The sequence below is a fragment of the Hyperolius riggenbachi genome, chromosome 3 (genome assembly GCF_040937935.1).
Source record: "Hyperolius riggenbachi isolate aHypRig1 chromosome 3, aHypRig1.pri, whole genome shotgun sequence".
NCBI lineage: Eukaryota > Metazoa > Chordata > Amphibia > Anura > Hyperoliidae > Hyperolius > Hyperolius riggenbachi.
The window spans coordinates 230,099,704-230,122,899 of record NC_090648.1 but is presented as its reverse complement, the minus strand read 5'-3'; the positions used below and the strand labels follow the sequence as shown (position 1 = coordinate 230,122,899).

General features: G+C 43.2%; 1 long non-coding RNA gene across 3 annotated transcripts in view; it reads right to left on the bottom strand.

Annotated features, from left to right (window-relative positions):
* Positions 1-964: 964 nt before the first annotated feature.
* LOC137561339 (uncharacterized) overlaps positions 965-23,196 on the bottom strand; it is a 184,004-nt gene continuing 161,772 nt past the window's right edge. For 2 of the 3 annotated variants that reach the window (XR_011029970.1, XR_011029971.1), the window contains 2 exons: positions 6,827-6,937; positions 965-1,436 (listed from right to left, as the gene is read on the bottom strand). This is a non-coding gene — a long non-coding RNA (uncharacterized lncRNA). Of the gene's footprint in view, positions 1,464-6,826; positions 6,938-23,196 lie in introns of all 3 variants that reach the window. The other variant, XR_011029972.1, reaches the window with a different exon arrangement.

The window sequence follows — 23,196 nt, the reverse complement described above, 5'->3', positions numbered from 1 at the left end:
TACAAGTGCAGGATCCAAGTGAGAGCCATTGCCTCAAACCAACGCAGCGAAGAAGATGGATCCGCAGCCAGCTCAGGTGAATAAAACCAATGACTTTATTATAAATCCATCTCACAGATTATGTAGAAGGCTTACATGTTACCGACAACCACAAGTCCTTAAAGGGAACCGGAAGTGAGAGGCAAAAGGTGGCTGCCATGTTTACTTCCTTTTTAAACAATACCTGCCGCCTGGCAGCACAGCTGATGTTTTTGGCTCTAGCAGTGTCTTAATCACACACCTGAAACAAGCATGCTGCTAATCCAGTCAGACTTCTGTGAGAAACCACTGATCTGCATGCTTGTTCAGGGTCAGTGGCTAAGTATCAGAGGCAGAGGATTGCCGATCAACAGGACAGCTAGACAATATGCATTGTTTAAAAGGAAATAAATATGTCAGGCTCCATATTCCTCTCACTTTATTTATTGTATTTATAAAGCGCCAACATATTATGCAGCTCTGGACATTAGTTTAGGTTACAGACAATATTTAGGGGTGACATACAGCAATACGACAATACAGGAATACATGCAAACCAGATCACGCAGCACAGTATGAATACAAGGCAATGCTTAGTCAGTCACTGGAGGGGAGCATGAAGATTAGGCAAGTTGAGTTCACTCAAATGCATAGCATGAGTGCACAGTAATGGAGGTGCATGATCAAGTAGGACACAAAAGGAGGAGGACCTCCTTACAATTTAGAGGGAGATGTAGTGACACGAAAGGTAGGGGTACTTCACTTCACTTCAAGGGTACTTTAATCATAGCCAATGTCAAAAAGGCACATGGGAGATTTAAAGGGATCCTGAGCAGTGCCTGAAATTAAAAGATTACACCTACCTGGGGTTCCTTCCAGCCCACCATAGGCAGCAAGGTCCCCCGGCGTCCTTCTGGCTCCTCTCCATGTGGCTCTGTCGGCCCCCGTTACCGGCTCTTCCTGGTTCCTGACCCATGGTGTCGTCAGAGGCCGGCGGAGGCACGCAGAGAGGAGCCAGGAGGATGGCGGGGGACCTCGCCACCTACGGTGGCCTGGAAGAAGCCCCAGGTGTAATATTTTAATTTCAGGCACTGCTCAGGGTCCCTTCAAAGGTACAGACTATTTCCCCGTAGCATGGCAATTATATAAAACCAGAGTGTGACTTAATACAGGAAGCAGATATAAAAGCTTAAAATAAAAAATAAGGTAAAAAAAAAACTGGTAAAACAAAGACTACAGAAAAGACTAAAAAAAACAATTAAATTGTACATATATGAATAAACCTTGCTCAGGTCACATTTGGCATTTAAGCCTAGTGGAAACCAGGTGCTTTAGAGAAATATCCAGTAGACCTTCCTTTTCAGTAGGTGCCAGCATGAATTGCTCCCTTGGACAAGATGGGCGACCCTCTCCACCCCCTGAAAAGATAAAGGCTCATATCCTCACTGTGGGAAACAAGAAGATGAAAGCACACTTTAGAACTGTTAAAGAAAGATCTTTAGCAACCTTTATCCATGGGTTTACTGTAGATTCAAAAAATACTAGTGTTGCAGTTAATAAATTGTCTATTAGGGAAAGAACTACTCCTAGACAGGAGACCAGGGTTCGAATCTCGGCTCTCCCTGTTCAGTAAGCCAGCACTAATTCAGTAGGAGACCTTTGGCAAGTCTCCCTTACACTGCTACTGCCAAAAGAGCGCGCCCTAGTGGCTGCTGCTCTGCTCTGGTGCTTTGAGTCCGCAAGGAGAAAAGCGCAATATAAATCTTATTTGTCTTGTCTTGTCTAGACAAGGATATAATATATTTGCACCACAATATATAATGGAATATGCAATACGGGGACTGTGTCAGTGCTGTCTAGCTGTGAGGTATAAAATAGCCCTCTGCTGCTAGTTGCAGGCTACCATATGGTTGATCTCGCTCCTTATTTTTAACAAAGAATCACATTTTTTTCATTGCATTACTGTTTATGTGATTTTACTCCAGATATAATAAAGATATTAATTGTTGCTATCTAGTCACTACATAATCCATTATATATCAAGGCAAGGGTTCCCCAATATATTAGTTTTGCACACTGAGCAAGTAAAAGGTCTGGACAGTGTCTTGCCTACCATAATTTTTGTTCTACTAATGTAACATATTTCCTGGCTGTGCACCCCATAGTACCAGCACCAGTGCACTTATAAAAGGTCCAATAGTGGAAAACTAGGTATCACAAAAGATGGAACCACTAAAAGAAAGGGGTTTATAGAAAAGTGAATCTAAGTGGGTTTATGATGCAGTGTAAAATGTGAATAAACCAACACGTTTTTATTGAATGTTGTGTCAGAGTTTAATCCCGCTTAAATGACAGTAGTAGTAGTAAGTATTAATTGTATCAAGATATAGAGAACAGTCATGAGTGATAACCCATGGCTAAGTGTGAACTATACTTTTTTCTCATACTACTGCTCATATTTACTAGCCATGTCATATTGTTCATAGTCTAATTTATTTTTTAGTCTCTTGACCTCTCCACACAAGTAATCTTAAAGTGGATCCGAGATGAACTTTAACTCATTGCATAATTGTGTTCCTTTCCTATTGTTTATAGGGCAATCCTCAAGCCAAATACGTTTTTGTTTTTATTTTAATACTCTAATTCCTTATAAAATAAACAAGCCACGCCCACAGGTTTTCAGAGAGCCAAGGCACTTTCAGACAGTAGCAAGGGCTCATGGGAGCTCAGTCTGGGCAGGAGGAGGGGGAGGTATTACTAGCCAGAAATTTCAGAGGCAGAGGCGAGGAGGGAGGAGGAGGGGGGATTAGTTTTGTTTGCTCAAGATGCAGATAAGCCTGCCTCTGTGTAATGTTTACAAACAACATGGCTGCTGTCATTGTATCACAGGAAGAAATAATCATATTCTATTAAAGCTGTTTGCAGCTAGATTTTCTGTGTAAACTACCTAAACTTTTGATAAGATATATAGACAAGTACTTGTTATATTTAGTTTTTCATCTCAGATCTGCTTTAAGTCTGGACTGTCTATACGCTGTATTTATAATAATGTTGTCCTGTTTCCATAAACTTAACATGAAAAAAACAGAGATTGTGATATATCCACCTTCTCTCTTTGTTCCACCCCCCATAGTAACCATCAATGTAGAAAATACCCCAATAACATCAACTCCTAAAGCTCGCTGTCTAGGGGTAATTCTGGACTCTGAGCTCTCATATACAGTGGCTTGCAAAAGTATTCGGCCCCCTTGAAGTTTTCCACATTTTGTCACATTCCTGCCACAAACATGAATTAATTTTATTGAATTTCCACGTGAAAGACCAATACAATGTGGTGTACACGTGAGAAGTGGAACAAAAATCATACATGATTCCAAACATTATTTACAAATAAATAACTGCAAAGTGGGGTGTGCGTAATTATTCGGCCCCCTGAGTCAATACTTTGTAGAACCACCTTTTGCTGCAATTACAGCTACCAGTCTTTTAGGGTATGTCTCTACCAGCTTTGCACATCTAGAGTCTGAAATCCTTGCCCATTCTTCTTTGCAAAACAGCTCCAGCTCAGTCAGAGTAGATGGGCAGCGTTTGTGAACAGCAGTTTTCAGATCTTGCCACAGATTTTCGATTGGAATTAGATCTGGACTTTGACTGGGCCATTCTAACACATGGATATGTTTTGTTTTAAACCATTCCATTGTTACCCTGTTTTTATGTTTAGGATCGTTGTCCTGCTGGAAGGTGAACCTTCACCCCAGTCTCAAGTCTTTTGCAGACTCCAAGAGGTTTTCTTCCAAGATTGCCCTGTATTTGGCTCCATCCATCTTCCCGTCAACTCTGACCAGCTTCCCTGTCCCTGCTGAAGAGAAGCACCCCCAGAGCATGATACTGCCACCACCATATTTGACAGTGGGTATGGTGTGTTCAGAGTGATGTGCAGGGTTAGTTTTCAGCCACACATAGCGTTTTGCATTTTGGCCAAAAAGTTCCGTGTTGGTCTCATCTGACACATGTTTGCTGTGTCCCCCACACGGCTTGTGGCAAACTGCAAATGGGACTTCTTATGCTTTTCTGTTAACAATGGGCGGCTTTCTTCTTTCCACTCTTCCTTAAAGGCCAATTTTGTGCAGTGCACGACTAATAGTTGTCTTATGGACAGATTCCTCCACCTGAGCTGTAGATCTCTGCAGTTCATCTAGAGTCACCATGGGCCTCTTGACTGCATTTCTAATCAACGCTCTCCTTGCTCGGCATGTGAGTTTAGGTGGACGGCCTTGTCTTCGTAGGCTTACAGTTGTGCCATACTCCTTCCATTTCTGAATGATCGTTTGAACAGTGCTCCGTGGGATGTTCAAGGCTTTGGAAATCTTTTTGTAGCCTAAGCCTCCTTTAAATTTCTCAATAACTTTATCCCTGACCTGTCTGGTGTGTTCTTTGGACTTCATGGTGTTGTTGCTCCCAATATTCTCTTAAACAACCTCTGAGGCCATCACAGAGCAGCTGATTACACACAGGTGCACTCTATTTAGTCATTAGCACTCATCAGGCAATGTCTATGGGCAACTGACTGCACTCAGACCAAAGGGGGCTGAATAATTACGCACACCCCACTTTGCAGTTATTGATTTGTAAAAAAATGTTTGGAATCATGTATGATTTTTGTTTCACTTCTCACGTGTACGTGTTCTTCACTTTGTATAGGTCTTTCATGTGGAATTCCAATAAAATTGATTCACGTTTGTGGCAGTAATATGACAAAATGTGGAAAACTTCAAGGGGGTCGAATACTTTTGCAGATGTACTCTCAAAACACACCTTTTCCGGCAAGCCTATAATTTGCTGTAGTTCGTAATGGAGGCCCAGGGCTTCATCTACTTACTCCTGTGTCTCTTTCGATATTGTTTCCAACCCACTACCATCTAGACTGTAAGCTTGCAAGGACAGGGACCTCTTCCTATTGTGTATTTGTACTTGTATTGTTGAATGTCATGATCGTACAGTGTCTTGAACTTCTCATGCTTATATGTTCCCCAATATCTGTTATATCTACAGTGCTACAAAAGATGTTGGCCTTATATAAATGAATACAAAAATTCTATAAATTACAAATATTACTATATAAATTATAATTTTCATGACTCATTAAATTATTTTATGCATATTATCAAACCACAATAATATACATACGAAAAGTGTATTTTACAAGATATCATTGTTATTTACTGTTTGTAAAAAAAAAGGCATATAACCATTAATCAGCAGTAGATTGACAGCACTGTTCTAAAAATCTGTTTTACAAAAAAAAAAAAAAAATCACATCATAGAAAGAATTTAATAGTAGACATTTCAAACTGGACATTTTTATAGGATATTGTTAGCTGAAAAAAAAATGAATGCTTGAATGGCTTTGAAAACACTACAAAATGAAATTTACAAGTGAATTACTGAGAATCAGCACAGAATTGAGAGGTGAAGGAACTAACATGGCAATGGAAAGTGGTAAAACTGCGCTGAATGGAAATCTAATGAATTGTTTATACGTATTTACAATCTATATGGATTGATACATAATATTTACCAACATAATCAATGCGTTAGAATATTATGTTACTGAGTTATGGATGCACATGACATTTTAATCTGAATGTCTTTTTTTTGTGTTAAGCTCTCCTGGCACAGTGTACCTGGCAGCAGTTCCACAGCATTCTGTAAACCAAATAATAGGAGTGAAATGGTTGAGTCTAGAGGACATTAAAAATTGTCCCCATATTCAACTGTGAATTTTGTAAGTTATTTATTAACATAATATTTTCAAGGAAAACAAACAATTTATAAAGGAGAATTTCTACATCTAAAATTAGAATTGTAAGTTTAAACATCTCTTAAAAGTGCACCTGACTTGGTAATTCATTCTTCAAAGCAAATATGCTTCAGAAAAGCCATAGTAAATGTTTATCCAACTGCTTTGTTATTTTTCTCTTAACATTTCTCAGCAGGGGCATAACAATAGCCGGGGGGGGGGGGGGGGTGTGACCCGCTCCTGTAGGTCATACACTACCTGTTCCCGTAGTGATGATAGGCCCTTTTCAATCCACTTCAGTGCAGCTTGTCACCATGCTGTGCAGCCAATCACCTTGCCGCACCAGTCTCCGTGTGTCATATGACAAGGACATAAGCCACATGGTTATTTGCTGCATGGCGCAGCCACTGAGAACAGGTATTGTATAATGCTCCACTGCCACTCTGCATTACATACAGGAGTGGGGGGACAGCCAACAGATCTCTGCCTGGGGGAATCTCAAGCCAAATGTAGCTACACTGCAGCTTCTCAGATATTACAGATTTAAAATCCCCTCAATCCTGGGTCAAAATCTGGAAGCTGAGCTGGTGATTTCCCCGCCAACTAGCTCTGTGCACTCATCAGGATGCATATTGAGTGCTTGTGAGATGAGCAAGGGCAGCCCAATGGCAAAGTGGTAAGGGGAACCAGTCACCAGGGAGGGAGAGCACATTATCTACCTGGTAATTGGTAAAGTCTGAACTTTAGGAGAGAGGGGGGATTTTTCAAATGAAATTGTTAGAAACGGTAAGCCATAAAATAGGCCAACTAAGGCAGTAATATACTGTAGATGTTTCCTATAGATACCTAGGGCACATTTACTTTAAAGGCTTAATTACCACCTCAGGTACACTTTACAGTGAGTAATTGTGGAAAAAAGAAAATGGAAAAGTCGGCACTGCTGTGTGCTGTCTTTAATTCCAAAGGGTGGTTACATCATAACTCATATGAAGAAAAAAGGTAACATACCATTATGGTGGAGGCTGTGAGCTGGTGGTGGGTGCTGGGCACAGATTAGCCTTATGGCCGTTTCATGATATGTATGCGCTTCCACGGAGGCTGTACCACTTTACAGTGAGCCTAAGGCAAAAATGGGCAATATTAACTGAACATATCATGGTAATAAAGTATCTGAACAGAGATTCGACTAAGAGTATGAAGACTTTGTTCAGCAGCCCAATGATTTAAAAAACAGGATGTTATGAAGAGTTTATGAGAAGAAAGCAGTACAAAAAGCTTTAGAGACTATCAACATTGGACTAAAGAAGTGTAAAGAAAAAAAGTTGAGTTTTTTGTCCAATGTCCCAGAAATGCCATAGACTAACTAATCAGTATTGGTCAATTATATGTGCAGAAGTTAGTGAAAGTCACGTTTGGGAGAAATAAAACCTTAGGATATAATTTGGTACAAAGTGAATTTAAAGGAATACTTAAGCCTAAGCAAAAAAAATAAAAAAAAACAGTTTTACTCAACCGGGGCTTCTACCAGCCCCCTGCAGCCATCCCGTGCCCTCGCAGTCACTCTCAGATCCTCCTGTCCCCAGCTACTTTCGTTTTCGGCCAACAGGCTTACTGCCTCTGTGTAAGTCTGGTCACACGTCTCCTTCTACAGGGCGCTATAGCAGACGGAAATGCATAGAAGGCTAGGTGTGGCAGGGCCTGTCGGCGATATGAAAGTAGCTGGCGGCCGGGGTCAGGAGGATCAGTGAGTGACTGCAAGAGCACGATACGGCTGCTTTTTTTAAACTTTTCTAAGCTTAAGTGACACTTTAAGGAAAAACAAAGAGGCTCACTGGAATATAGGGGATTCCAGCCATGTGGATTTTACTCACATTGCAGTATGATAAATAAGGGACAATCCTTACATATTGGTGGCATTGAATGAATAATTAATTCCCTGATAACTTGTAGGACGTACTTTATTGTGCGTGCTCTACTATGAATTTGCAATAGATATTATATTGTAAAAAAAAAAAAAAACAGTTTTGAGAGTACATCTCCAGGAATGTGTCAGGTCAATGCGTACAGGAAAAGGATGCCTAGGTACTAATACAAGATGAGGGGATAGACATCAAGTACTGCTTCAAAAAGAAGCAAGACTAATTAATTCAATGAATGCCTTGGGTTCCTGTGACCTGAATGAACAAAGTGACCTTTCATGTTTTTTTTTGTAGTCAGATTAGTACAGTTTCACTTTTCAATATGTTGTAAATTATCTCCTTGGGATATTGTATCTTTTATCATTTGTAGATTTCTACCTGAACAAGAAAAAATATGTTGAAAATCACTGCTATAAAATGTTTTTTGAACTAAGCGTTATGAGCATAAGATGAACACCTGGTATCAACGTATGTCACGTAGTGACAAATGTGTTGGAAGGGTTACCATTTTAAGGTTTTCCGGTATTTTCATTTCCTTTGTTTGTTTGCCACACACTCTGACCTTTAGTTTCCTCTGCATGTAAGCGTGTAAACATTACGGGTAGAAAACTGTTAATTTGATTGGCATTCGGCCTACATAGATTGAAACACTGAAACATAGAAATGCAGTAGGAATATTTGATAGGGGTTTGACATTATTATTGCAGCCCTAGCTCCTCCTTATTGTATAGAATATAAATCAAAGGATCGAGCAGTTCATCCCCCAGTTCTTAGATTTATTTACATTTGCAAAGTGGTGTTTTTACCGGGCAGCAAAGTAAGCACATCCCAAAGGTATTAAGGAGAAGTTTTTGTTAAATTGTACAGGGACAGCACAAGCACACCCATATACTGTAACATACTGTAGTGTGATGTCATTGCTTAGCAGCAGACAGAAACTTCACTTGGGGGCACAAGAAGGCCTACACGCAGCGCCCCTGTTAAGCAATGGATTTTGCTTAGGCCAACTCCTGCAGGGAACAGCAGTGAGTTAGTTTTAGACCCTGCATATTTTGGCAGGCAGATGCTTTCAGCAAATGCTATGCCATTTTAAATTAGTCCATAGACAATTAGGCAGCCAGTATATTGCCAGGTGATCCCGGTCAGAGCACCAATCTCTTTCTTCTCCAGTTTGCAGACTTCACTAGAGTTGTTGTTACCCACTGCGTAAAAACTCACTATGTCACCCCTTTCCCCTCAAGGTCCACTTCTCTCCATTTACCAAATGACTGTAAAATTGCTGTATGCAGAGAGAGCATGGCAATTTTAAATGTGCTTTCTCCTGAAAGCCTGTAACCTTACATAGTAATCAGAACCCTGTTTTCAGCCATCGCCTTGCCTAATACATAGCCCACCAGACAGAATTCCACCAATTTTTCCATCACTTATGCTGGGCATACATGGCAACCGACAACTTGGGCAGGCTTATCAATCGAGCCTGATGGCTTGATTGATAATATCCGACAGGTCCGATGACGGCTGATAAGGAGCGCCTGGAATCGATCCGTGCGCACGCGGGGACGCGGCGGGGGTCGATCTGGCGGCTAATCGGCCACCGGATCGACCTGTGTATGCCCAGCATTAGGTCAGTCTGTGGGCTAAAGTTTTCATAACATGTTCATGTCACAATTAAACAAAAATATGGGTCTGTAGAACCTTATACTAAGAGGATTCTTTAATTTTTTTTATCAATATTTTCATCTTAGCTGTGTTGAAGTAGGTTTTTATGTTTCCTTCTAATCGTAAAGGCTATAATTGTCCTCCACAGCACAGATTTTGAAGTCTCCCATTAGAGAACTGGGTCAGTTAAATGTTGAGCATTATAATATTCACAATTTAGCCACCAGGTATCCAGCTGCTAGCAGAAATCTTCCTCATGCATCAAATTATTTGGGACTTACCAAGAGTAATAAGTGTTTAGTACTATGCTAATTTTAGTTTAATAGAGATTGAGGATTGGACTGCAACTTCATTATCAAAAAGTAAACTATCTTTCTCTTAAGTAACGAAAGGTAAGTTCAACAAATACTGTACATGTTAATTCCAGACCAGCAATTATGCACAAGATGAACAATTATGCCACTATATTCACTATTAGCCTCCAAATTCCTGCAATTTTATCCCCCAAACTTGCATTGGTTGGTGTTAGGACAGTATGGGCCTAATCCAATTTACTTTTTCTCCTAGGTTTTCTACTAGGTGATATTTTATCAATAAATGCCTTTAAAGAGAGACTGAAGTCTGTTTAAAAATTTAAAAAAACAGATACTCACCTAAGTAGAGGGAAGGCTCTTGGTCCTATAGAGCCTTCCCGTTTCCTCCCGATGTTCACCTTACCCCGCAGGCTCCCCCATTAGCAACCCCCAACCAATTGCTCGTGGACTGTTCTCTTCCAGGTTGGGGAGACTTCGGCAATCTTTGGAAGCACTTGAGTTTACGAAGACGGGTTTCTCTGTACTGCGCACGTGCGAGCACCCTCTCTCGCACACAGTACAGAGCCGCCGGTCTTCAAATGCCCAAGCGCGTCCGAAGGCTGGCGAAGTCTCCCGCGGTGTGAGATTCAAATGGAGGAGCCTGCAGGGGAACGAGGAGACCAGCAGGAGAATGGGAAGGCTCTGTTCTTAGGGAAGTATCTGTTTTTTATTTTTGAACTCACTTCAGATTCACTTTAAAGCCCACCAGAAAGCAAGAAAATACTTAGATGACTTTTGCCAGTACTTTTCACCTACATTTTGGTATATTATCAATTGCAAAGTGTGGAAAAGTTATTTTAAGCAGAAGATGAAAAATCCTCCCCTAGGAGAAAACTTTGGAGAAAAAGTGAATTGAATTGGGCCCAATATGTTGAAAATATTAAGATCCTTGGGTGCAATTTGCAAAACTTTATTTATCTCAAGTATTATTGTTTATATTATGAGTTCAGAAAAATCATCAATCCCACTCCAGGGATAAAAAACTGCATTGAGATAATATAATAAAACAATTTTTATGCTGTTACACTGGAATTTCTGTGGATTGACCCCACCCTGTGTTCTTTCAGTCAGCATTACTATTCCTGTCAGCAGTGAGGAGTGCCATAAAAGAGGAGTTATCAAAGCCTCAATTTGCCTTACAAAACACAGTGGCTACTGCTAGTAGGCGTAGGAGCTTTTCAGACAGACTCTTGCATCAGAAATGAGCAGAATCTGAAAACTATGATCTGATGGAATTTTAGTGGAATTTCCCCATATTCTGTGGAACTGTAGATTCTCTGAGGAATTAATTTTTGTCAACAGGGAGGTGGAATTAGTAAGTTTCTGCACTGTTTCAAAGGCTCCATGTGATGAAGCGCGGAAGAGCCGCCGCCATGAGTCAGCGGCAGGCGGCTCTTTCCGCGCACGGCGGGGCAGAGCACGGTGAGGCAGTCGCCTCCACTCAGTCTGAGGCGGCTGTCCCCGTGCAGGGCATGATGGAGCGCGGAATAACCGCTGCGTTGGACGCGGCGGTTAGAGCGCATGGCCCCATTACTGAGGCACCGCAGAGCGATCCAACGCGTCAGTTAGCGCGCATGGCCCCATTACTGAGGCACCGCAGAGCGGTGCTGGTGTGGCTGGGACACATAGTCCCTCTAGGTTTAGAGTGACGCGCGCGCGCACACTCAGGCAGGGTAAATATGACGGCCAGAAATTGTTAGCTGACCAGGCTGGTCAGCTGACTCTGGCTCCACTCCTCATTGGTCTAGCACTTAGAGAGGTGCTGGAGACATGCATGTGTATGTATACTGCTGGCTGCTCAGTTGCTGGTTGTCTGGCATTGCGAACACATACGTGGGAGCACTCAGACCTGTAGTCAGATCCTTAAGTGTGCCGGGACCAGCTGGAGCTGTAATCCTACACTTAGCTAGATTCTGTTGATAGCTAAAGTACTAGTTTGATTGTGATTATCTGTTATGACTTTTGCCTGCCTGACTATCCTCCTGAACTCTGATCTTGTACCTTGCCATTCTGATACTCTGTTGCTGAACCCTGGCTCGTCCTTAGACTCTGCTCCTGCCTCCTGATCTTGTACCTCGATATTTTTGATACCCTGTTGCCGAACACTGCCTGTACCTAGACTCCGCCTCTGTCTTCTGAATCTGTACTTTATCTGTCCGTGTGTTTACGACCTGGCTTGTCCGACCTCGAGAACCGACCTTACTATTGGAGACGGTTCCCCGTCCTGTTAGTGACACTTCCTCCTGAGTGTCACTTTCAGACTATCCTTCCTACTCTCGACCTGACTCCTCCCGCCTTGGAGAGTTCAGGTCTTTGGAAGGAATCCGTGCAGTACTCCTTACTGCACTGAGGCTTAGTCCTCTAAGTGTTATTGTTGCACCTAACACTACACTCTACTCAGGTGAACAGAGGTTAGCTGGTATATCGGATTATCGGTGATACTGCAGATCACTTATAATCTGGTATATATCTGTATTCCCAGTGATACTGCAGATCACCGGTAATCAGATTCTCTCTGTGCTTCACCAATCGTTACACTCCATAGGTTTAAAAATACACTTAGGTAAAGAGAAGATAGTTTTAACAATTTGGTATGTGTTTCAGGACAGAAAACATTGTTGTTGCTCATGGGAAGGTGTCACACAGTGTCACCCGATACGGCTACACCACCCGTCAGGTCTGTGCACCTCCTTACACTGTGAATCTCTGCAGTAGAGTTGTCAACACATTTAACCAATTAAAGCCACAGCAGTGCTGGACCCCCATCTCTATATTTGTGAAACATGCCACTGATACCCATGCAGCCAAGAAAGGGAAAGTGGTGACAAATGAACAGGCAGATAATGCTACAAAAAGAGACCTAGATAGCCCCTCAATAGCCCTGAAAACCGCTAATACTGCCAATAACCACATAATAAGAAAACATAAGAAAGAGATAAATGCTTTGGGGGATAGTGAATACTCTGGAAGAAAGGCAAGAAGAACTTAGAGCTTATTGATGACAACTAGATACTGATCTATGTGAGAGCAAAACTGAACCGAGAGCTATAAAAGAAAAGCAGGAAGATTATGATAATAGGAATTGCCGTAATAACCTCTGCATCATGGCTATTCCCGATTCAGCAACAGATCTGAATAACTTTGTGAGATCTTTATTCTTCCCTGAACTGCAAGTAGATGAGCTACAATAGAAATTTAGAGTCCTTGAAAAGAAACCTAAAGATGAAGACCCACCTGGAGACATAATATTGAGATTCCACTACTCTTCTACAAACTTAGCTCCTACATTTTGTCAATTTTCAGTTGTTGCCTTTATTGATGTTAGTGTTCCGTCTTGTTGTGAGCATGTGATTTAAGTGCAGAGGGTTAATATTTATTTAGATAGTTCGAATAATGTGCGAATGTTAAGTTTTTTAAAGTATTAAAAATAATAATAATAATATTTACTATATATCATGACAAAATGTTTAACAATACAACATCCATGCTCCCATTTGCTACCTAATAAGTAAAGAGCCTCTCATAGGGGCACATGAACTTCAACCACTCTGAAATGTTAGAGGTTCTCCATTTTCCAGGTGACTACAATTAGAGCTCCAGCAATGAGTGAACCTATTCCTACAAGCATGGAAGAGGCTGTCTCCTTTCCTAGCTCTTGAACGATAGCTTCTATCATTGTACCTTCTGCAAAATTCTTCAATCCCCCTCAAAAACCTATCGTAGTATAGTATAGTAGGATAGCTCTACCACACATGTAGGTCTGTACCAGTCTCTATATAGCCTCCTCAACATATTTCATAGGTAGGTGGGTTTGGGGAATTGGAATACTCTGGCTCCCAGATTCATACGCTTGGAATTCTTAGATTGGTAAAATTGTTACTGTATGGTGTCTTATCTGTGCAATTGCATTTGTGTATGGTTTTCTTCTCTTGTTTTGTAAAATAAACATGCATAATATTTAAAAATAAACATTAAAGCTATTTTAATGGCAGCCTTGTTTACTCCACCATAACAGCTGCTTTTCAAAATGAGCTTCAGTTTATACTGTAGAGTAACTTGTAACCAGTGAATATCCACAGTCATCATGATTAGGAACAAGAAGACATTCCAGGGCATAAGGTATTGCTATTGTCTCCATTTGTGTGAGGGAACTATATAAATACCCTAGGGTGAATCATGGCATAAATATAATTTACTTTAGAACCCGAAAGATTATTCAAGATTTTTGAACATATAGAAAAACTGAAACTTATAGCACATTGTAGAAAATGACTTGAATGCCTGAATTTATGAATATGTATGAATGCTGCTGCCATTGCTAGCTGTTTATTTAAGGCAATCTGCAGTTTAGTCATAGCAGCTGCCCTCAGGATGATTCATCAATAATCCACATCCTCTCTGTATTAACCTCTACCTACACATGTACAAAGTTGATTTTTAAGAGACCGACATACTGTGAACTCCTCCACAAAAATCATAAACTAGTGCATTTATGTGCATAGCAAATAATTGCTGAACTCCTCATCACGCCATACATATTCCTATGCTAGACAAGTCTAATTATGTTTTATTGAGTTTTTGTTTTTCATTATGCATTTTATTAATTAACAAACTAGCAAAGCAATGTCATTTTTAGTTACCAGTATTATAGTCACATGTTAGTCACCTTAGACTGACTGCAGTGAAGATTATAATTATAGCCATAGGATGGGGAATAACTTTTTCTTTCTAGAACTGTAGAACAGCGTGCCAAGCCATTGGCATCCTTCAAATTCCCCTTTGCAAAGCATAAATAATAAACAGTATTGCTATTATACATTTTATGGACCCCGAAGAGGAAGCAATTGTTACAGAAGAACTCTGGCTACCTTAGGGCTACAAAACATTACTGTAATTTTTCATGTATTTCAAAAACCGCAGTCATCGTGAAATTTCTTCCTCTCAGGTCTCCTTCACTTCCAATGGCGCTGTATGCTTTCTTGCCATTCCAACTGAAAGGCTGACTGACGGGGCATTCTCACAGGAGGAGATAGTGTTATGTAAACTGCAATGAAACGTAACAGAAGCTGCTGCAGTTCAGAATGTTGCATGACATTATCTCCACCTGTTAGAGCAGCTCCTGCTCACAGTTTAGATTGCGTAGTTGTGAATCGAGTAATCCTGAAGCTGTTCCACAGATGTCAGTGGGAGATTTTCAGTCAGTTTTCCATGTGGTGGCCATACATTTGTTACTATTAAAGTAATCAGTTTGTGAGTAAACTAGCTTAATATCCTGGAGTTATTCTTTAAGCCGTGTTTATGCTAGATATGCTTTCCTGTATTTCACAACAGTTTATTTCCAGTGAAAATGTATACATGGTACAACAGCTGACTACTTATACCAATGCACTATAATGCAGCAGAATAAAATACAGTATGCTGCACTTCAAGGCACTGTCAGACTCCTTTAACCTTCCTGGCGGTAAGCCCGAGCTGAGCTCGGGCTATGCCGTGCAGGAGGATTTCTCAGGCCCTGCTGGGACGATTTGCCTAACTTTTTTTTGTACACGCAGCTAGCACTTTGCTAGCTGCGTGTACTGCCTGATCGCCGCCGCCACCCACCGATTAGCCGCCGATCGCCGTGCCGCACCCCCCCCCCAGACCTCGTGCGCTGCCTGGCCAATCAGTGCCAGGCAGCACTGAGGGGTGGATCAGGACTCCCTTAGACGTCACAACGTCCATGACGTCCGTGACGTCATGCCGCCCCATCGCCATGGCGACGGGGGAAGGCCTTTAGGAAATCCCATTCTTTGAACGGGATTTCCTGATCGAAGCGGGCGGGGGGATGCTGCTGTACAGCAGCTATCATGTAGCGAGCCCTAGGCTCGCTACATGATTTAAAAAAAAATAATTAAAAACAGTGCTGCGCTGCCCCCTGGTGGTTCCTAATAGACCGCCAGGAGGGTTAAAGTACACCTGAGCAGAGAGGGGTTTGGTGGCTGCCACGTTTGCTTCCTTTTAAAGAGAGTCTGAAGTCAATTAAAATACTTATTTTTACCTGCTATTTATGTTAAGCAATGTGAGCAGTAGTGAAACGCCACATTCCCACGGCAGGAAAAGCTCTTTATACCCCCCAAATCCCAGGGAAAAAAATTGGGGAGCACTTCCTGGTAGAGGCAGAGCTTTGCGCTGTAGCTCTGCCTCTACTGGAGTCATTCTCCACCAATCGCCACCTCTTCCTGCCCCTCTCATTCTTCTTTCACTGTGAGGGGCGGGGAGAGGCAGAGATCAGCAGAGAATGACTCCACTCCAGTAGAGGCAGAGCTACAGTGCAAAGCTCTGCCTCCCCGGGCAGCAAAATCCACGACCTGGAAAGTCATGGAATTTTGCCCCCGGGATTTGGGGGGTAAAAAGGCCTCATACTGCCGCTGTAATGCAGCGTTTCAGCACTGCTCTCATTGCTTCACATAAATAGCAGGTAAAAAACTAAAAATAAGTATTTTAATTGGCTTCAGACTCTCTTTAAACAATACCAGTTGCCTGGAATTCCTGTTGATCTGTTTGGGTGCAGTAGTGTATGAATTACACACCTGAAAGAAGCATGCGGCTAATCCAGCCAGATTTTAGTCAGGAACATATTATCTGCATGCTTGTCCAAGACATTGCCTTTACAGCTGAGCACAAAATGGAAGGGGGATTGGGTATTGCATAGAATCTTACCTTTGAGGCTCGCCACTAACATTTTTATAATGTAGATAATCTGCTCTCACGAATTCCATAAAACACAGATTTTAGAGGAGTTATAATTGTTTAACTACCCTGACTTAAAGGGAACCTTAACTGAGAGGGATATGGATGTTTTGTTTGACAGTCCTGCTGATCTCTTTGGCTGCAGTAATGGCTGAATCACACACCCGAAACAAGCATACAGCTAATCCAGTCTGACTTCAGTCAGAGCACCTGATCTGCATGCTTGTTGAGGGGCTGTGGCTAAAAGTATTAGAGACACAGGATCAGCAGGAGAGTCAGGCAACTGGTATTATTTTAAAAGGAAAAAATCCATATCCTTTTCAGTTTAAGTTCCCTTTAATTTTTCAAGTTCTTATCTCATTAGTCCTTGTGTCCTTTTGTCCATGAGAGCACATCAGGAACTGCAAATTCTCTAAACACAGTCTGGGTGAATTGCTATTGGCGTTGTATGCAATTTAAAATCGTTTCTAAAATGTCTCTGCAAGTTCCTATCAGGATTAAATAAATAGAATCACAAAAATATGTTGTAAGTTCAAATATTTAAGAGAATAAATGTCCACATCTACAGAAAGATTGCATCATTCACTTTTGCTGATGATAGTTTGTTCCGCGTGATATCATGTAACCGTTGATAAATGAAAATTTGTTAAACATCAGTTGGTTTATACAAATTGCGAGTTTAATCTTCTGCTAAAGTCCATTGTTAAATAGTTTCATTTGAACAATCATTCATGATCTCAGCATTCATGTGTCACTGATTGCAATGTTGGAAGATAGATTGGGGAATGATCGTTTATCGGTGGAGTTCCCCAATCTTATATTCCCATGGGTACTTATCTTAAAGCAGATCTAAACCCAGGACTTCCTCTCTGCTCTAAAAGATAGGCAATAGCATAATAATCTTTGCAAAAAACATTTCCTTGCTACAGCTTATAGAGCTCCTTCAGATATGCTGCAGTGTAGCTACTTCCTGGTTCTGGGAGCACAGAAAATGTTAAACTCCTGAGTTTACATATAGTCTGTCTGAACAGCACAACCTCCCCACATATCAGACAGATAAAAGCTCAGATTACAGTGGCTCATTACTTCCAGATTAGGTAGAATTAGGCTGTTATCTCTAAATAAACACAGGGTGGATTTCTCTGTGTTTTTCTTCTCACCTGTGGAAGTGTTTAGATCCTCCTTCAGTTAGCACTTCAAGCTTTGTTAATCCCTTCATCAACCATTCAGGTGAGCCACTTAGTTCAGTACTCTAACTCATGACCAGTTCTATCCTATCCTAATTATAATATTAACCTCTTTGAACCGGGTTGCTATGGCCCCTTTAAGACCAAAGGTGTCCGTGCGCTTTTAAGAAATGTGATTGCTGTTACATAGTTAGTCTGGTTGAAAAAAAAGGCATCCGTCCATCAAGTCCAACCAGAAAAAAAAGAAAGAAAGAAAAAAAAACACCTTCCTGAACCTGTACATATCCCAGTTGATCCAGGGGAAGGTGGAAAACCTTGCAAGGTCTGGACCAATTTGCCTTAAAAGGGAAAACTCGGACTTCCGGTTCCGGCGCCGCGATGAGAGGAGGCTAGTGCCAGAGCTCCGCTCCGTGATTATACCCCAGCCAAGCCTATAGCCCACGAAAGTGCCCGTTTTCGTTTTGGAAGAGGCAGGGGGTCACGCAACAGCTCCGCAACACAACTAGAAAGGCTATGGAGAAATATCTCACCCGCAGAGACGACAGCCGGGGAGACTCCGCACTGGAGGGCAAGATGGCGCCGACGAGCAGAACTAAAACAGGCGCAAGGGAGAAGTCTCCCCCACCAACTCAAACTTCAGACGGGGCAGAAGATCAAGTCCAGCAGGACTGGGACTCGGAGAATGAAGAAGGAGGAAATGGGGGTGAGTCCGGTCTGAATTATGACAAAATAGCAGCAGCGGTAGTTAGACAACTGAGGTCTGACCTGGAATCCATGATTAAGGGGGCTGTGCAACAGACTCTAAAGAAAGTGCACAAAGAGCTGCAGGCCCATAATCAGCGTCTGACCCACGTAGAACAACGCATTTCTGACATGGAGGATGATAGCGCCAGTCAAGCAACAAAGCTAGATAAAGTCCTCGCCGAAAACAAAGAAATGCATGACAAAATACAGATAATAGGATAACAGAGGCGCCAATAGGATAAAAAACACTAAAAGAACTTAAAAACCCATCTTGGTAATAGAGGAGGCAGTGGTGGACTCACCCCCTCCAAGCAGAACACACGACTGTGGATTTTCAGTCAAAACAATTTTATTGGATACTCCAAATAAAGTGCAACGCGTTTCACGGGATACAAATCCGCTTCATCAGGCAATAACAGATAGGAGTAAACAGCATCTGCCAGTATCATCAACACTGAGCGCCTCTGTGACAAAATACAGGACCTGGAAAATCGCTCGAGGCGCAGCAATTTACGGCTAGTAGGCCTCCCGGAGTCTTTTGCCGCAGGCACGCTCCACAAGCTATGCTCAGAGGAGATACCGCAGATCCTGGGACTCCCCTCACCTTGTAAAGTGGAAAGAGCACATAGGGTGGGCCCCCCTAAGGAGGTTAAACGCAACACGAAACCAAAGGTGATCATGATAAAGTACCTTGACTACGCAGACAAAACGGCCATACTGCGTGCTTACAGGCAGAGCGAACAGCAGCTAGAATATCAAGGCACAGCACTCAGGCTGTTTAATGATTTCTCCTTTAATGCGGCATGTAGTGAATGCGTGCAAAGGCAATGGAAGTTTACCCTGATGTATCCCGCCATCTTGAAAGTCACAGACAACGTGGTTGTTACTCACATACTGAAAACTCCACAGGAGGCAGAGACGCTGTTCCTGGGCAGACACAGCGGTTATCGCCTCTAACAGATCATCTCCACGACCTGAGGATTCGGGGTGAGAAGACAAGAGACAAAGACGGGCACTGACCACCCATTCTACAACCTACATCCCTTTAACAGCGGACTGATAAACACTACAGGTATCTGTGAGACTCCACATAACATTATATGCAAATAATACCACATAGACGGTGACTATTGCAAACTCGGTTGTTTAAATGCTTATATGCATGCTAAGCTAATAGATTTTGGGAGCTGTGGATCTGTCCCTGGCCCTCTCCTTATAGGGAAGAAGTGGAGTCATATTGTAGGCCTACAAAAGGTGAACTGGATGAAGTCCAGGAACCAGGCTTCTCCTGGTGCAGTTATGTAAAGTATACGATTTTTTTCAGTATGTTTTGGGGTTTTCTGGGGAAGGGTTTTGTCCCTGTTTCTCTGATGGTATGAAATCATATAATTTTGTCATACATGATCTAAGGGCTATCCATCTCTTCAAATCGTCATGGTGATTAAAATCTGTACGTGGAACGTAAAGGGGCTCAGGACACCACACAAACGCTCAATGGTGCTTCGCCACCTTAAAAAGCTACGAACAGAAGTGGCACTCTTATAAGAGACGCACCTCACTCAAGAGCATTACAAATTTCTTAAAAGGTACTGGGTGGGACAAATTTATGGCTCTCCGGCAAGTGAGAGGAAGGCAGGAGTTATTATTCTGCTACATAAAAATTTGAGATTCGATATTGAAGAGATGAAGCATGACGATGAGGGGCGATGGGTATCGATAAGGGGCAAACTTAATGTGGAAAATGTGCAGATCGTTAATATATATGGACCAAATGAGGACAACAAAAAATGTTTGCTGGAAGTGCAGAGCTTGCTCATGGCTTCTCCCATCACCAGCTGGGTAGTAGTAGTGTTGGGTGAACACCTGGATGTTCGTGTTCGGGTCCGTTCGCCGAACATGGGCCAGATGTTCGGCATGTTCGGCCCGAACCCCGAACTCCCCCGAACATCCCGCTTTTGGGGGCCCTATGGGGTCGCAGGCATAAGGGGGGAGCATGCCCCGGTCGCGGGGGGGGTCGGAAATTCCCCCCACCCCCTCCACTAGCGCTCCCCCCTCTGCCCACTTCCCCATACAAAAATTTTCCGTAAAGTTCAATAGTACCTTCAGTGGCTGGCTGGCACTGTGGTGTGAGTGAGTAGGAGGAGTCCGAGTAGGACGCGTTGAGGCCGGGCAGCGGGCGGTTCAGCGGTAGTACCCTTGTGGTACTTCTGCCCTTTCTCTGACCTCACGTCCTCTACGGAATGACGCATACGAGGGTACGCGTGACGCGTACCCTCGTATGCAGAGGACGTGAGGTCAGAGAAAGGGCGGAAGTACCACAAGGGTACTACCGCTGAACCGCCCCGCTGCCCGGCCTCAACGCGTCCTACTCGGACTCCTCCTACTCACTCACACCACAGTGCCAGCCAGCCACTGAAGGTACTATTGAACTTTACGGAAAATGTTTGTATGGGGAAGCGAGCAGAGGGGGGAGCGCTAGCGGAGGGGGTGGGGGGAATTTCCGACCCCCCCCCCCCCCCCCCGCGACCGGGGCATGCTCCCCCCTTATGCCTGAGACCCCATAGGGGGGCAGTATTCGGCCGAACAGGGGCCCTGTTCGGCCTGTTCGGCTGGGCATTGAGCTGTTCGGGCGAACCCGAACTAAAAAGGCCGAACACCATGAGGTGTTTGGCCGAACTCGAACATCACCCGAACAGGGTGATGTTCTGTAGAACCCGAACAGTGGCGAACACTGTTCGCCCAACACTAGGTAGTAGGAGGGGACTTTAGAACAATAATGGACGCCAGTGAGGATAGAACCCTAAATAACAAACTAACCTCCCTATATCAAAAGAGAATTGAAAACTTAAGCTCCTTTGCAAAGGAGACGCAACTCATAGACATTTGGAGGCTACTACATCCGTACGAAAGACAATATACCTTCTACTCTAGTCCTCATGACATGTGTGCACGAGTCTCGACTAGACTTTATTCTTGTATCAGCTTGAGTTATTAACAGAATAACATCAACAGAAATTTTAGACCATAGTCCGGTCCGGCTGGAGATGGGAGAAACTATGCAAAGGGGGGCAGACATTCTTTGGAGGTTCCCCACACATCTATACGGAGATGAGAAGTTTGCAGCAATGCTAGGCCAATGGTGGTTAGAATACAGCGAGGACAACAAATCACATATGTCAGATCCTGTTCTATTTTGGGAAGCTGCAAAACCGGTTTTAAGAGGCAGAATTATGGGATATGTGTGGGGGGAAGAGAAAACAGGCGCAGGAGCAGTATAGCACAGCAGTAGAAAAGGTCAGAAAGGCATACAAACGCTATCAGGAAAACCCAATGCCCAGTAACCGCCAGGAGTGGCTCAAAGCCAAAGCAGAAACAGACAGATGGCTGAAAGCCAAAGAGGACATAGCAAGTACATTTAATGATATAAAATTCCGAAGATACGGTAATAAAACAGGTAAGCTTCTTAGCAACATTACCAAAGGGGAATGTTCCCAGACCCACATATCTGCCATAAAAGATATAAATGGCTGCATATTAACTGACCCACGCAGCATAAACACATGTCTGCAGCAATTTTATGCTGACTTATACGCAGACACAACTGATACTGATGACGCTAACAAGACTGATAATATACTAAAAGATATTCCACTGCCATTTTTATCAGAAGCAGACCTAGACTATCTGAATGCTGACATTTCCCTAGAAGAAATCACAGATACAATCAAACACCTAGAAAACCATAAATCCCCTGGCCCGGATGGCTTCTCGGCAGAATTCTTTAAGCTACTATGTTCAGAGTTGCTCCAACCCTTGCAGTCAGTATTTAACACAATAATCAAAACAGGAATATTACCCCCAACGTCACAGACGGCATATCAGTGGCGCACGGAGGGGGTTGTTCTGGGTGTCTAGAACACCCCCCTGCACCGAGACCGGAAGTGGGGCTGCCGCATGGCCCGGCCGGCTGGGGAGAGAAGACAGAAGAAAATGATAGAGGCGCCAGCCGCGCTAATAAGGGATGCGGGAGCCGGCTTTATTCCTCGCTCCCTCCCTCCCTCCCTCTGAATGCCCCTCGCCTGCGGTGAATGTGTGCCCGGCTCCCCCATGAGTGTGTGCGCAGCGGAGCGGTAGGTCCTCTTACCGCAGATCAGGCGCACGAGCAACTGGAGTCTCATGCTTCCTGTGACGTCATGGTAAACAGGAAGCATGAGACTCAAGTTGCTGGTGCGCCTGATCTGCGGTAAGAGGACCTACCGCTCCGCTGCGCACACACTCATGGGGGAGCCGGGCACACATTCACCGCAGGCGAGGGGCATTCAGAGGGAGGGAGGGAGGGAGCGAGGAATAAAGCCGGCTCCCGCATCCCTTATTAGCGCGCCTGGCGCCTCCATCATTTTATTCTGTCTTTTCTCCCCCGGGCCGGGCAATCTTCTCCCCACACAGGGGGCGGGCACCTTCCTTCACCTATCTTATACTGGGGGGCATATACCTATCTAATCTATACTGGGGGGCATATACCTATCTAACCTATACTGGGGGGCATATACCTATCTAACCTATACTGGGGGGCATATACCTATCTAACCTATACTGGGGGGCATATACCTATCTAACCTATACTGGGGGGCATATACCTATCTAACCTATACTGGGGGGCATATACCTATCTAACCTATACTGGGGGGCATATACCTATCTAACCTATACTGGGGGGCATATACCTATCTAACCTATACTGGGGGGCATATACCTATCTAACCTATACTGGGGGGCATATACCTATC